Source organism: Harpia harpyja, chromosome 9 (genome assembly GCF_026419915.1).
Source record: "Harpia harpyja isolate bHarHar1 chromosome 9, bHarHar1 primary haplotype, whole genome shotgun sequence".
Taxonomy (NCBI): Eukaryota; Metazoa; Chordata; class Aves; order Accipitriformes; family Accipitridae; genus Harpia; species Harpia harpyja.
This window is the reverse complement of record NC_068948.1, coordinates 18,656,324-18,673,811: the sequence shown is the minus strand read 5'-3', so window position 1 is coordinate 18,673,811 and position 17,488 is coordinate 18,656,324. Positions and strand designations below refer to the sequence as shown.

At 36.5% G+C, this 17,488-nt stretch overlaps 1 protein-coding gene across 4 annotated transcripts in view; it reads right to left on the bottom strand.

Moving 5' to 3' along the window:
* The window catches only part of FTO (FTO alpha-ketoglutarate dependent dioxygenase), a 261,683-nt gene that overhangs the window by 153,525 nt on the left and 90,670 nt on the right, over nt 1–17,488 (bottom strand). The window lies entirely within an intron of this gene.

Below are 17,488 nucleotides of genomic sequence, written 5' to 3'. Positions count from 1 at the left end.
TATTTATTTTTAATTCTCTTGCATTCACGAGCATGTTTAGGAACAAATTTTGCACATGTCTTCCTGACTTATTAGACCATAAAACTACATAATCCTGTAATATATATATGCCACCTATACATGGACACTAATTTCCCATTACAAGTGATAAAGAGGAATATATCTTACTAGTATATATAGGCAACACAAATCTTACAAGAAAAAAGATAATTGCAAAATGAATTCAGTAGTCCAGGTACACGTACAATGCTAAATAAGGCAATGCTTCATTATAATTGATATGTCTGATCAAACTTACAACCAGTAGGCTCAAAAGAAACCTACACACACTTTTTTTCCAGATTATAAACCAACAACCCTCCTCCTAAATAAAAGAAAATTAAAACCAAAGTAAATTCTGCCTAATCTTATATGTGTATGCCCATATATGCTTTAGACAGATACACACAGAACAGGGTATGACGCAGATAGCACACCTGCAGTCGCCGTTTTTGTCACATCCTGCTTACTTTGAGTATGCCATCATGGAGTTGGAACATTAATTCCCAGTACAGGCAGGCAGACCTCCACCCCGACCGAGGACAGGTCACTTTCCACAAAGGTTCTCATCCTCTTGAGACATTCAGTTGCCTACCTCCATCATGCCAGGAACTCAGTAATATTTCTTGCTATTTATTGTTCTTCTGAATGCAATATATCTGTAAAACCTACACTTTATAAACCTGTTAATGCAAACTATAGCCAGTTATTATTAATTCTGTTTTGATAGAGCTGTGTTCCGGTAAAAGACCGTGCTATACACTGCACTTCCTGGACTTTAGATTTGGATTCTGCCCATGTTTTCCTTTCATCATAGAGATGTGATGTTATGGCTATATGGATATGACAAATACCAACATGTTAATAGTCCATGCTATCAAAGTACCACTTTTCTTCCATTAATATTCCCTGTTATCCCATATGGGTTTGTTTTCACTTTATTTTGATTTTGGGGAAGGATTTTTACTCTGTTTCACACTCTTAGGAAGGCAGCAATAAAGCTCTCAGTAATTAGTTCATCTCCTCAGGAGAAAGAAAATAAAAGGTTCATTTTTCATCCTTAAAAGGAAGATTATCAACTAATTAACCCAACAATTAAAAGTACACACAAGGAAAGATCAAGGAAGTAGCTCTGGGCCAAAATAAATCAGTTAAGAAAATTTTAAAATTTACTTCCTGTCACCTACTAGTGCGTTAAGAAAACTTCTTCTGGAAATGTTTTTATTTAGTCTAATCGAGTTCTAAATGTTGTCAGTTTGTCATATTCATTTTCCATGAACACTCAAGTATTTACAGATTAATAACTTGAGAAAGAATTTAAAGCTTGAATGGCCAACTATTTGAAAACTTCACTATATCAAAAATCATTATATAGACAATTTTCATTAATGACACAGCATTCAGTCAGGGAAAATAAACTTTCATCATATGATTCATGTGCCTAACAAAGAAAACAAACAGTGTGACCAACAGTTCACTGTGAATGTATGCACGTCGATTACTCTCTGAAACAAAAGTCATGTGCTGAAGATTCTGGCAATTCAACAAATATGACATTTGCATGATGTGCTCACAAAATATGACAATACAATTTGGAAAACAGAAAATACTGTTACTCTGTGACATCCTGTAACATTACATTCTGTTACACTGCACTGCAACAATCACAGCTCCTACCTTACCATTCACTAACATTTCCTTCTATAGGCGCATGAAATAAGATACGGGTTCTCAAGTTCAGCTGCAAAGTTCAGCTTAAGAGAGAGGTCAAAGGTGGCTGACTAATCACCTCTGCAGTCTTCGAGAAGGATCAGTTAATCCACTAATAAAAGTTAAAGCAATGTCAAGGATGTGTTAACATAAACTGGCCAAGCGTCCTTAAGACATGTAATGAGTACATGCCACAATGGAGATGCTCTCCAATACCCTAAAAAAGCTTTTGGATCTCCTGGGTTGCTGCAGAAATGAAAAATAGCAGTTTGTGGAGGAGGGTTTGACCTGTGTTCTCTCATACAAAAACTTCTACCCTTCATGTACCCATGATACATCATGACGAACTATACTAGAGCTCTAAATCTCCATTTAATGTTACTGTCTTATCTACTTCACATTCTGCTTTAACACGACACTATAGGGCAAATCACACTTCACAGCATTCACAATCCCCACGTAAGAGATATAGTCTACGTGAACAATCATCCAAACTATTGGTGTGGTATATATAAATATTTCTCTTCTTAAAGAGGAAAACGTCATTTGATAAAAAACTGGTGTCTCTCTTCAGTATTTGGATTCTGGAGTTTGTGGGGGTTTTTTTCCCTTCCTTTTTAAATTTTTATTGAAGATGTTATTATGCAATCTTTTTATATAAACCACATCAGTTTTCAGGGATAACTTTATATTCATTTAGGAAGAAAATAAGCTAAAACATTTTCATTAGGATATGGACTGCCTTTTAACAATGTTTGATTATTTTTTCATATTCATCAACGACTCTGTTGTCAAGTCTTCCAGCATGCAGTCTTCTTATATTTGTTGTTCTACTTATTTACAGTCTTAAACGCTATACATTTATATTTTCTGTTTCACAAAAATGCTTCTGAAATGTTTATTAACAGACAAAACTACTCTTAATATCAAACTACCATTATGTTCTTGAGTGTTAAATAATATTCTTTCAAGGTTGGGAGATATCATCCTGTTTAAACTTCTATGACTAGACAAATCAATTATTCTCATACTGGAGAGGTCACTAGATATAGTAAGTTGCTCTCTATATAATACCTATGAAAAAGAATGTAGAAAGTTTGGATGAATTGTAAGAAAATTAAAACCCAAGACAAAATTTCTCTGTCCAAAGCCTAGGAGCATAGCGGTTCTTATGAGGAAAAATAGTATTTGTGAAAACATGTTGTCACAACATTTCAGTTTTAAAACACAGCAACCAAATACTATGAACTTAAATTCACACTGAAGAGTTTTCACCTCAGGAAAGTCCATATTTTTGTCTCAACTGCAAGTTGGCAAACAAAACCCAATTTCCTACCTTGATTAACACAGTTTGAAAACCAAGAAAGTACTATTCCTACTAAGCTACAACTTGCTGTATTCAGAACAGTGTTCTGCTTTCATATGCATGTGTTACTGCTTCATCTTCCCGACATAATAGTTTCCCCTTTCCTTGTTCATTCAGTGCTTATACATTCAGTACATGCACAGAAACTGTTGCATACAACCCTCTTGGATCAAATTCATCACATTGGATGGATCACAGCCACATGTCATGTGCTGGTATAAATCTATGTGTCTCAAAACCAGACACGAATCAAATTGTATTCATGGTCCAAAATGATAACCAGATATTAAAAAAAGCTAACAACCTGGAATGGAGATATCGCCAAAAAAGGGCTCAATTTTTGACACAGCGCAGCACTTACTTAAGAGCATGACTTCAACTTTTTTGGCCTACAAAAACAACTACAGATGCCAGCCACAGACTACAATCAGCATTGGGTTTGAAATCACCTAAAATCTTGGGGCTCAGGGCCAATTCTACATAATCAACCCCAAAGTAATTCATAAGATTTCAACAGTATTTTTCCTCCGTACATCAATGACTACAGGTAGAAAAGCACAAGACTTAACTTAGAACTCCTGAAACCGTTTTAAAAGGCTATACTTGGTTCATTTTTTAACTGATTAAAAGCACTGAGCATATTAATTTAATTTGACATTTTTAGAAAGTCTTAATTTTAAACCTCTGCATCAACACACAAACAGCAACTGGTAAGTTGTTATGTTTTGGGTGGAAAAGAGCAGTTCCAGCTTTGTTTACTACTTTTAGGATAACAGGAAAGGAAAGAGAAAAAGCTGCTTCGTTTTGTATTATTTGAGGTGAATCCATTAGCTCAGTTAAAAAAAGAAAGAAAAAAGTACCACAGGTCAAAAGAACAAAATGACACACAAAAATCCATTGCCAAACTGGCTGTCGGTTGGATGCACAAGAGTAATGCTAAACAACTGCGGTATGGAGACAAAATATGCTTTCTTTAAGACACTTTTACAATAAGTTATTTAAGCCTTGTGAACAGCCTTGCCTTGCACCCACCCCTCACACATTAATGAAAACAAAGGGGGCCCATTTACATTGTAACCATGCAGTGGGGTTAAGCATGTGACCTTAAAGTATGGTGCGCTTGTGCTCAGTGGAAAGGTTCTTGACAATATAAACAAGAATTACTGCTGTTAGAGAAAGGGAAGACAATTAAAAACAATCTAGGATGCATGTTGTACAGCTGTTCAAGTTTCAGCTACATCTGACCTCTAAAGATGCTACGTGTTTTACTTCAGAAACCTAAGCCATTTTAGTTTTTTTTAAAATAATCCTTCAACAAAAACTGAATTTGTATGACAAACATAAGGTTTTATATGAGTAACGCAATGAAAATTGCGTATTGCTGGCAAAACATGCAGTCGCTGCAGTTAAAAAGATGTTGTGGTCTGCACATCTCTTTCCAATACTTGAGTTTACTAACAGCTAAGCAAAAGGAAATCTTTATTAAGAACGCTAAGAAAACCTGTTGAGAAAAAAACTGTTCTTGAAACAAAAGAGACTTCAACAAGTCAAACCCCATAATCAAATCTGTTTGACAGACCTTTGCACCCAGGCAAAAAAACTCTGGGTGATTTCAGCAAAACTCTGCAGGCGCAGTGTTCCAATATAGATCAAATTGCAGGACCAAGCAGCCACAACATTTTTTTAAGCTTAATTTTGGACACCATTGATTCCAAATGCCATAAAGACAGACTGCAATTATGGTTAGTATTTCTTTTATACATGCCTACAAATTTTCTAATAACTAAGAAAATACTTAAATTTTAAAGAGAAAATTATAGAACGAGCTTTTTTCCACCAGCCACTACAACTAATTGTCCTAATATTGTCCTTAAAAAATAAGGTTAGAGAAGAAAAACTTCTGAGAAAATAACAAAGATCCTGGCTAAGTTTCTCAAAACCACAATTTTCCTGCCTGTTTGATCTTTGTACAGTCAGCATAAGCCACTGAAACTCCTCCACAAATGAAAGGCGTTCATGGGAAGCCATCAGAAAGCATTGCTCTTCCTCTGGGACCCAGGACAATAAAAGAAAAGTTTGTGTCTGCCACGTGGGCCTACAATTCAGCTGAAATGAACAAACCATTGCAATATTCTTCAGCTCTGTGAAAGCAATACTTCCTACTTTTTTGGAAGAAAGGAAGTCATATATAAACAGAACAAAGGGAAGAGGCAACACAAGTAGAGCCTCTCATAATAAATATTACAGTGAAAGCTTTGCTCATCAAACCAAGATTAAAAACATATTTTAATCTCCCAAGTTTTATGCCTTTGATCTATGTCAGAGAGGAAAGCTTATACATTTTGTAAGATTTACAACATTTCTAGTGGGAATAGCTTCGTATTTCAGTTTCTTCCCTGTTTCTGAAATTGAGAATATATTGGGTTGATTCTATCCCTTAATGCTGTGTCATACTGAGCACTTCTTTAGAGAACGGAAGTTAAGATGTCCTTTGGACACTTTTTCCCCACAAATAGGCTAGTGTTCCACTGAGCAAAGCACTGCAAAATCATTATAGTGGTGTAATGGTAATCTTTGTAACTATGAAATACTTCTTAAAATGCCAGCTTTCCTAGACCACAGGAAAGTTCAAATATTTGCACTAAACTCTATAGCATAGAGAACCACTAAATTGTATTTCTTTGTGGTGCTAAAATTAGGAGGTTATATAGCTTCAGTAGGAAGAGTAGTAATTTATTAGCTGTAATTTCCCCACTACATGCCCACAACAGCCTGATATAACACACGAAGCTTTAATTTTCAGAATTACAACACACAAAGCATAAAACTTATGCATCAGGGGCTCCTTTTATAACCTCTTCTGTTAAGTTCTGCATGATTTTCTTGCCCTCCCATACAACGTTCCTGTGCAGCTTTTCTTGTTCTCTCTTGATGTAGCACCCATTGCTATCACAAAAGGACCTGTACTTAAAATCACTTTATCTTGCTGTAACAGTCAAATGGCTGCTCATTTCCACAACTTTAGGTGAGGACAAAACCAAATACACTAATGGTCCCGTCAGATGGCGTGAGGAAAGTTTCAATGTAAGTAACACTGAAAGGGAGGAAGTATGCATGCTCTCTCTGGTTTTGCATGTTGTACAACACTCTTGCTTTGGTCTTAACAACCAGCCATTAACTTTGGGGGACACCATCAGAAGAAGAAATTTTCAAGTGTAGTTTCACAAACACTGAAGTCAGAAGAGCAAAGGTGAAAGATGCTAGAATTGACACTTTAAACAACCAGTACAATGAAGGTAACTGTATTGAATATTGGTAGATTTAGTGTAACAATTTGTAAGGAAGATCTGTTAATTTCAGAGAAATACAAAACTAACACAGAACAGTTGTAAGTGAAGAAAACTCTGGCCAGTAGATAGGTGTGAGATTCAGCAGGTGGGAAGGAGGAAGCAGCTGAGGAGGTGACAAAAATCTTTTCACAGCTGTAGCAGCCCCTAAAGAGCTGATAAAGGCTTTCCTCCTATGTGTAATTTCAAAGGCACATGGACCACATAGCCGTCTTTCCAGAAGCCAAATCCTTTCAACGTCTGGTATTGAAGTACTCTCGATCAGTCCGTTTGATTCCAAAGATATATGAGACACATGCGGAAAGTTGTCCAGAGACGGTAACTTGCAGATCAAGAAAAAAAGAGAAGGCAGAGATTTCAGGGACAGCAATAACACAATCATAGCAGATTGACTTTCTTAAGGAAAGTAAGTGAAATACTGTAAGAGAAGAAAGGGTTATAGTACCAGAAAATGAATATAGATTTCAACCTAGGAGCAGTCAAGAAAAAATTATTCTAGAACTATTAGAAAAACAACAATACAATTATAATCAGAAGTGCCAAAGCTGGAATGACACCAAAGAAACTCCAAGGAGCCTGACAGGGAAGACAGGTGTCTTGTCAATAAATACTGTGCCAGAAGAAGGTTCATGCACAACTTCTTAAGTCATTTGCCCAAAGCAAATAGCAAGCAAATGAAAGTGTGAGAAATAATAGGATTCTTGTCTCCTACTCTCCATTTCCCTTCATGTTGCCATATGGTATCCATATCTGTGAGGATAAGCGGTACTTTGTACCCTGGTGTTTCAGTTTTCATGACACTTTACAAGTCTCATTGCTCATTTCACTGCTTTCCACTAGCTACTCCTTAATGACACCCAGCCATTGCTTCCTTTGCTTTCCCATAAAAACAACACACTCAGGAAATAATGAATGTATATTTGTGTCTTTCAAGTAACTGCAGCTCCGTTTTAACCATTTACTTTGCAATAAACTTTTTTAAGAGAGCTTTTTTTTCCTCCACAAAAAAAGTCTCCCTATCTTAAGGATCACAACATACTGATTTTTAAAAATATACAAAGAATATCCCATAGCCTCATTTCAGAGCTACAACCTACGTTAATTTCCTCACCCCCGGGGGGGGGGGGGGGGGGATCACAACAGATGCAACAACTGAGCACTCCATAGCTCATTTTGAGTCTTCAGCCCAAACAAAATACCCAGTGACTGGTATAGTTCACGAAAAAGACTATCAAAGTATTTCTAACAGCAAATTGCTACAAAGCATACTTTGCTAGATGGAGTTACTTAAGAAGTTGCTGTGGAAACAAGAAAGGATTGGCCCAGAGAGGAGTAGTGTAAACTTGTTAACAGTAGCATGCTCAAGTGCTCCAAGACTTAACTGAAAGAACCACCTGAAAAGGCAGAGTCATTTAGTCTCCTCTGATGAGTGCAAATAGTGGACACAAACCAGCTGTCAAGATTGAGCAGGTTTGGTGAAGATGCAGGTAGAGCCTGAGGAGATGCCAGAAGGTAAAATGAATCCTCCAGAACTACAGAAGCCAGGAACATACCTCAGGAAAAAAATAAAATTGTCATGAACATGACTCAAAGATTTACCTTTTGGCAGGGTAGTCTCTCTCTGCTTATTCTTTCTCAGTGCAAAACTGCTACATAGTCTAAATGAGAAAATTCTGCATTTTTCTGCACTGAAGTAGCCTCTGAAGCAGGTATCAAATGTTTAAAAAAGAGAATTCTCTGTAGAAGACTCAAAATTTTAAGATATTTTAAAGCAGAATAAGGTAATGCTTAATATTGCTGAAAAGTCTGAAAACAGAACACTGTTCATAATAAACTAGGAGAAACAATATTCCTGGGAAATTGGAAATCCTTCTCCTCTCCCAAACCCCCAGATTTTCACAGAATTCTAAAGCCTCTTCCATTCACAGACCACTGCAGCAATCTGGAAACTATCCCAAAGGGTAAATTTTCCCTGTATTTAGAGAAGTGTTTGCAATGCGTTCTATAACATGGCCTAGGAATGATATTCTAAATTTTTCACCTTTAAATTATAAGCTTGAATATGAAGAACATACAAAGAAACCCAAGTTGGACTTTTTTTTTTTTTTTTGAGAATACAATAAAATTAATACAGGAAAAGGAAAAAATTCATCACTGTTCATAAGAATTCATTCGCCCAGGGAGTTTTTTCATCTGTCCTCTCCTTTACTTAGCTAGACAGAAAATAGATTTTGCTAGCTATGTTTAATTTCCACAGCTGTCACTGTGATCTAAAACATTTATATTGGAGCAATGACATTTATCCTCAGGAAACCAGGAACTGGAGTACCAGTTCAAACACTGTATAGGCTACCTGCTATCTTCTGACCCCAGTGGTATCTTAGATTTAGAAGTTGTACTGTGCAAATAAGCAGTAAAATGTTTTTTTATTAAAATACACTTGAAAAATGCAATTAGTTCTTGAAACAGCAAAAGTTGACATGGTTCGTATATAGTTATTGACTGGGTTAGTACAAATGTAAGACAAAAGGAGATACAACAGTAAAATGAAACCAGGATACAAATACTTAACATTTCTGATGTATATCTCTAAGTTTATTTCAAATAGCATACTTTGAATATCTAGTAATTAATTTAATTGTATAAATTCCGCTTATGGAAAGAGTCACCAAAAAAGAGCATCACAAGTAATAGATTCATAGCCCTAGTGAGAGAGTCATGTTAATTACTCAAGTCCATTATGCAAACTTTTCAAATGGTTGTTTTGAAAAAAAAGATTACAGCACTTCTGCAAATATTTATGGTTCAACCCAAGAAAATAAATAGTTGTTTGTGATGGATGTAAAAAGGAGTCAAGCAGATTTCAGCAGAGTTTGAAACAGGCCTAGCAAAATTATAACATAATATACATTTGTACACAACATAATCTTTAATATAAAAACTGCGAAGTACATTGTTCTAGTTATACCAGCCACTTCAGCAAACAACTTGCTCCATCCTTCCTGAACGAAATCTTAGTTACCAAGCTGGATCTTATTATTCACATTTAAAGTGTTGATATTTATGTAAGTTTAAGTTACGCCTTCAGTTGTATGTTCTTTCAGTCTTTTCTTGTGACCCCCTAATTTCTTTCCCTCCCCACTTCCCCCCCCCTTGTAGTAGTAAAAATGGATTTACACAAAACCAATAACAAGTTTTACTAAAAAATATATTCTGGTTTTAATCAGGCAGCTTATAACTTAAAATTTCACACATACACACTATTGCAAATGTTCTATCTGCAGACTTTCAGGCTGAATGTTCTGCTACAGTAAGGCCATAATACAACAACTCCTTCAAGAAAGTTGATTCAGAAACGTGTCAGCAGACAAAAAACTATTTTTGACATATAAAGTGAAATAATACATTCACACAAAAGTCACATTTTTAACTAGTTGCATCATTTATTAGTCGTTTGCATATTTAGTTTTCCCAGAGCAAGACCCTATGAAATGCTGCAGTCAATAAGTTAAATAGATGCAAATTCAGATCTTCATATTAATACCTTGCAGTTCTTTTGATCCATGAAAGCAAATATCCGCCTAGTTTCTCTTTCCTGTTCTATCGCTTACTGTGGTATTTCTAGCTTCAAGGAGTAATGGGAAGGAAAGGAAAAATAATTTTGAATGATGAGGCATCAACTTTTACATTAACTTCATTATGCTGACTACAAATAAAGTTTAAAAAGTACAGATACTTTCTAATTTATTACTATTCTCTTTCCTGTTACACTCTTGCACTTTTAAGATTCTTTATACTTCAATTATCTTTATTCCCAATTTCTCTCTATTTTGTTAACCGTTCTCTCACTTTGTTATACTATCTTCCTTCTTAAAATTGTTTCCTTTCCCTGTTCCTCCCTCTTTCCTGCAACTTATTTCTTCCCAATTTCTCTCTCTGCTCTGCTCACAAAACCACCCTGGCCTTTAATTCTGCCTCCTACTGAACCCTGCTTCAAGTTCTTATGCTTTCCATACATTTTGTGGTGCCAGACTACTCAGTCTCTCTGCAGCAGCAGAAAAAACATTTCTAAGCGTAAATGAACCTATTAAAATATAAGTGAAACACTAAAGGAACAAAAAAAGAAGGAACAAAGCCAGTGTAGTGCTTAGTATTTGTACAAGAGAAATAAAGCTAACCACAGGCCAGCAATTGAACGGCAGACAGCAGTTAAACAATCTTAAACAGAAAAGTCATGTAGGAAGCCACAGTGCCATATGCAGAGTTCCCCCTGGAGCATGTACAGGAAAAAAGTCCCCCTGAAATTTCAGCATGTCTGCTTTTTATCCCGCAACATAGGACTAATTGTCCTCAGTGTCTGAGCTGGATTCCTTGCATGCTGGAGCAGAACAAATACTACTTTTTCACCTATCTGTCATGGCAAACATGAAAGATTATGACAAAAGCAAACCAGGACTAATCTTAGCACCTCACAGAGCTCTGAGCAAAACACCAGAGAGAAAAGCAGAGAGAAAGCTAGCACACAAGAGACAGTAAAACAAAATCATCAAATGAGTAGATGGACAGGAGCATCTTGCCTCTGTGCTTCCACTTACTTAATAGTCATCCTATCTGCTGTAGAGCAACATTAAAACACCCACAGATATGGTACGTAGATTAAACATAGATTATTATATTATGTTTCAATCTTCTGACAGACTGAATGACTTGATGCAGCAGTTCAGGCATTAAGCGCATAGCTGGTAACTGCCTTAAAACAGAGCTTTTATACACCATGTTCGAGCTCTGCAAAATATATATTGTTAACACTTGATCAGCCTAGTCTGATGCTGAGTTTTCTTAAAACACCAAGATCAGTTATGCCTCTATTGGAAAATGCAGAGGCAGGCTATCACATCCCTTTACAGTTTCCAAGATTAGCATCATTTGAGCTGAGAACATACTACGATCTGAAGCTTGAAATACTGACCCCCAGCAGATGAGCTGCTCTCCTTCCATTTTTGGCTTCCGAACATTAATGCTTCCTTCCTTGCTCTTTAACCACCTTCTTTGTTTATATGTAATAAGCAAGTCCTAAACATTGCAGAGGGCTACCATGTACCAATACAATTCTCCTGTAACTGGCTTCTAGCAGTTTCAGTTACTAGCAGAGAGGTTTTAGAGGAGAAAAATGCCAGTGAGGGAACTCTTGCAGGTCTTCCGCCATCCCCATGCTTTTCCAGATTTGAAGTAGGCAGAATGCTCACAGCATGAAGAAGCCTCCAGGTGGAACATCTACCTCAGCATTTGCAGTCAAGGAATGTGTTAGGGTCACCTTTATAGAAGAGAGCAAAGCCAGTGTCACAGCATACTTCGGTAAACCCTGACAATTGCTGTAGATCACGGGAAAGTCTTTGCAGTTGGACACAGCAACTCAGAAAACCTGGACACATAACTGAATTCTCTTGGAGGTGGATGAATGGTTACTCAATCCCAGGACTGTGTGAAAAACAAAATGGCAAAAAGCCTTCACTGCTTCCCTCTTACCGGCTCCAGCCCTGTAAGGAACACAGCTCAGCAAAACACAGAAAAAGACCGTAGTATTTAGGGAAACACTTGAAATATTAGGGTAATGGTAACTTCTGCACAGCCACAACCTTTGAAAGAATTGAAGGCTTTTAATATAGCTCCTCAATTCTGAAAACACGGTAGTTGGGAGACAGCTGGCAGCTGGACAAGAGTCTCTACAGTATCTCCAAATTACCTGAAATGACAACCATATATATTTATACATTATAAAGTGTGTGTGTATATATATGTATACATACACACAATTTTATATATACATATATATACACATACACACACATATATAATCTTTTCTTTAACAAATCCTTCCAAAACAGCTTAGAATGAGACACAGGTAGGTATCTACTCTCTTAGAGGCTAAGTAGGGAATGCCTTCTTCCATGTGCTTTTGACTACACTTCTTTCAGTTAAAAGATTTTTTACTATTTTTAAATGGAGGATTTCTGGAGGACCTATTCATTGCAAAGAGAATTGATGTTCTAATGACTACAGCTTCAGACTTGGGCCCCTAAGGAAGAAGGATGCTCCTCTCCTCTCCCCACCCGAAATTACCTCAAAGTAATTTTCAGATAAAATAGAGAACACAAAACCTTTAGTAAAAAAAAAATATCAAAGTAAGAAACACTGCAAAAAAAACCCCCCAAATAAAAGAATGTACCTTTGACCTCTGGTAATTCAAATAGAGTGTTAATCACCAAAGGATTAACACCCTCTGCATTATAAATAACATAACCAGTCATCAGGAAATTATAACACCCCATATAATCAAGAAACACTGAAGTCTGCCATAGAATTATGCCCAAGCAGTGGGAGGTACTAAGATGGGAAACTAACATACTGTATCAGTTCAGTAAGATTCTGCAACTTCAAGCATTATGGAGAACAGCTCAGTACTTAAACAGATAAACCTCTTTCCCTCTATGTGTACACATGTGTATATATATGCGCGCACGTGCCCACGTGTTTATGTATATAAACACACAAATAATTGACACATTTTAAACATTATATGCATTTTTTAAATTGTTAAAAATCTATGCACTTATCTCCCTGATTTTTTGGGGGTGGTAATTTTATGTTTGTTGCATTAAAATCAGACACTTTTTTAACATGCTTTAAGTAACTTTCTGCATTCGATGTAATTATTTTTTGCTTAAACGAGGACTATTTCTCCCTTATTTGGTTCTGTAGTATAACCCAGTAGCATATTAAATGTAGTATTATTACTACACAAAAGCATCAATAAAGAAATTTCTATCAAAACACAAACTTTTTTAAAGGGATGAAAAAAATAAAAATCAAAGAAATCTCTACACACAATATTCTGCTTTGAAGGGGACACACAGCTACCTTATCTTCTGTCATCTTCTCCGTAACTGCTGCCCCCATTGCAAAGCTTCCCCTACCCTATTTTCTTTCAAACCACACCATGCCTTTTTGCCTGAGAGCCTTTGCCATCCTTTCCTGCTCTTTCTTGAAGCTTTGCCTGCCAAGCTTGTTTTCTATTCCCACTGTACCCAAAGGTCCATTCCACCTACACATCTAATTTCAAGTTTTCCAACCACTACAGCACTTCAAAACTCCTGTCCCAGGAGTCCTCACTCATATTGCCTTTGGTCCTGTTATTCTGTCAACAGAATGGCTCCTAAACCCTCTTTCCCATGTTTTCACTGGCTACTGGCACCTACTGCCACTCTCTCTTTGGCCAACTGCAACCTGCAGTCTGCTGTCCTGCTTGCCCCCCCCCCCCTTACTCTTTCAAAAACCTGTAAAAGGTGACTAAATAAACAAACATTAATATACTAGATGAACCAAATGAGATGGGAAGGAGAACTCACTCAGCACTTACTGTTTCCAGCTGTGCCTGTGCCTTGCTAATCAATCTTCTCCTCCAACCTCCCAGACAGGAGGGTTCCACTAGGACCAGGATCCCAACGTTTCCACAAGAGGAAAATCAGACCTTTTCTTTAATGTGGAGTACCTCTTGAAGAACAAAAAGAGCAACTCATCTCAAGGAAGAACAACTCAGTTCAAATTACTTTAATTTGTAATCGTGTTTTCTGCTGAGACCCAGAGATCAGGGGAGAAAAGATGCACAACCTCACAATCACACCACACTAATTTACCTTCTTCCAAAGAATGGTAAATGAAGGTAGTGTCACAGAATCTGGTAACACAACTGTAAGCAGGCAAGGTGAGGTTGGGATGAACATGGACAGCTCTTCCCATGTATAAAGATGTTAAAATTAGATGGGGGAAAAAAAGAAAAGTAGACTTTCTCAGTTTGAGAAGCCTTTACAATCTAAACTGCACCAGAATTTCTCCTTCAAATCTTCAGTAAAAAGACATACTCTAATTCACTTCTTCACACTGCAGAATAACTAGCAAATTTCACCTTTTTCAAGCCCACTACAAAACCCCACAGGATTTCTCCAACCTTGTGTCATTGCACAACTATGAAATACAGTTTCTAAATGAAATACACTTTAAGGCTGCACCATGAGAAAAAGCACAGCTTAATTAAGTTAACTAAGCTGATTAAGCCATGCTCTTTCACCTATTACAGGAAGTATTTAGCCCTGGAGCCATCACAGCATATGACATGTTTTCCAGAGATACTGTATATATTTAGTCACTGCAGAAGGGGAAAAAGCAAACACCCCATATGTCAGCATGCCAACAAAAGAACAGAAGAAGTATCAGCTGATAAAGCAGCTGTTTACATCTCATTCTTGTCTGGAAGGTAGGTATTACATTGCAACGGAATAGATGAAGTTAAGAGAACATTACCCCAACACCTCAGATCTGACTGTTATAAAATAATTGCAGTAGGAACACTCTCTCTGAAAATCTCAGTCACTGATATTATTACCAGGCTCTTTGTATGTTTACAAAAAACTCGGACAAACGGATTTAAAATTGAATAGATTATGGCAGCCTTATTTTAAAACAATTAAGATTAATCTTTCTCCTTTGTTGTATCTAAATGAGTTTATATCATTAAAAGAATTCTTTAAAATTTTCAATCCTTTCAAAATGTCTAAAAGCAATTTCTAAAATAAAGACATAGCTAAATAGCATTATTCTTATCTTGGCTTTTGTCAGTACAAGGTTGCTGCTCTGTGTCTCATAAAGATTTCTGGCAGAGTGAGAAAACCTGGTCAGTATCAGTCTTTCCTGGGACCTGTCTGAAGTGTCGACAAGCAACTAAGCTGAATATTAATACACTCTCCATCATCAAAAGCTGTTGCATACCCAAAGGATGAGAAATATTTTAATCAGCTTTCAGCTTGTCTAGTAGAAGTCAGTTTATTCCTTTGGGATTATACATCTATGTGCTCAATTTTTGTCTTCGTGCTGTCTCTCTATTACTTTTGAAACTAGCAGCAAAGAGCCTAAATCTGCTGTTTTGTTGGAAAAAGCCAACTAATGCTGTGATTCAATTACAGTATTTTACATTTAACAAGAAAATGTAGAAGATGAAAAGCAAAGAAAAAAGTTGAGAAAACAGTCCTGTATCCTAGTTTTTAATAGTAGGATTTCTTAAAGAAACCAGTGGGACTTTTTTTGTTTTATTCAATATTTTTGCAAATTTTCTGAGTTTTCAAAACTGATTCATCTGTTGTCTTACCCATCTTTTACCCTCCGCAGTAGATTCCTAAGTTTTGATACTGTAAATTCACAATTCCTTTAGCATAATGACCACCAGTAGAACTGACCCATGAATACATACATGTTTTATAAACATGTGTATCAATTGTGTCCTACATGAAAGCAAATAAAAGATCAGTAATGGAATAATGGTCTGAAAAGCCTTGACTATAAAACTATAATTGCCTGGTAACCTCTCCTTTCTCTACTGTCATTCCTCTGAGAGGCAAAGTCAGTCACTGTAAGGTTGCATTAATGAAGATACCACTTAGAGGAGAAGAGAAAAAAAAAAGGTGAGAAATACTAATAATCCTAATTATATATTTTTTTTAATCCTTTTAAAAGCATCATAACATTTCAGACTAAGATACAGCCAGGACTTGTATTGGCCTTTGCATTGAGCACCTACATAAACACAATATAGAATTAATTTTGTGTTACTTCATCCCTGCTTCCTTGGGGATAGATGTATTACCATAGTACATGTAATACCTTGGTGCTCCTTCCTCTTCCTGGTAAGAGGAGACAGAAATATAAAGCTTAGCTGCTGAAAGCTTTTCATATACTCTGTCACCTCAAGGAATTCTGGGAAGTACAACCTTTGTGTACTTGGTACTACACAGCATCAGCATAAATTGGTTTGTACAGGCTAATCTTAAAATAATTTCCATCTAAATCTTCTGTCAACAACATAACCAATCATTAGTTTTGAGCAAAGAAGTGAATTCAGTGGTTCCACTACTGCAAATGATTTCAGCACAGAAACTCCTATTTCATCAAATGGCAGCTTGACATTGGACAGAATAGGAGAACAATCAGTAAAAGATGACAATGAGTAAACTTACTCTGCCATGTGTCTGAATTACAAGGAAAGTCTTATAATTCACTTATCCAAGCTGACTCCCACCACAACATTGACAAAACAATTGACCTTCCAGCTAGCTAGTGAAGCTTTAATCCATTAGTACGTGGCACACAGCTTGAAGATCGAGCTAAAATATAATTATTAGCAGTGAAAATATGCATGTGTATATACACACACACACATAAAAATAATATAATCACTTCGGTTTATTACACAATTATATTGATTCCTAGGCAGCTAGACAACATGAACTGATGCACTATTCCCAGCTATTAAGAGTGCACTTTGCAGAACAGTGCATGCTAAGCATGAAGTCATATTCATCTTGAACATAGCTCCACTGATGCCATTCCTATTCACAAGCAAGAATCTGGCCTGTTCTCACCATTCCCTTAATCATTCTATTGTATTACAGAAATTCAAAATGAGTCCTAGGAAAAGAGATGCCATTAGTCTGATTGTGATAAACAATCACATTATTGTACAGGAATAATCTACAAGATTTACTACACTTAAACTTTATATTACAGTCTCTGCTGTGAGAATTATATAGAGTTCAAATTCTCCAGCAGTCCAAGGAGAACTGCCAAAACCTGATGTTAACTAGAGACATTCAAGAAAAGCCAGTAATTATCTTCTTACTGCAGAATAGTAAACATTATATTATGTCTACAGCTTCAGTATTATTAAGCAGAAGCATGTGTAGTAAGAAATGAAAAGTGCAAAAAAGATTCACTCAAAAGCTCCTCAGAGCTACAACTGGGAACTGCCAGGAGACAATTGGGGTCAGCCACAACACAGTAAGCTCCTTCTGTTATATTTAGATGGATAGAACCTGCCCATCTGAAAAAAAAAAAACCAAACCCACATTAAAAAACCTTAGATGTGGCCCAAATTCTACAATTTCACGGTAGGGGGGAGGCAGAAATTTGTTAGGTTCCT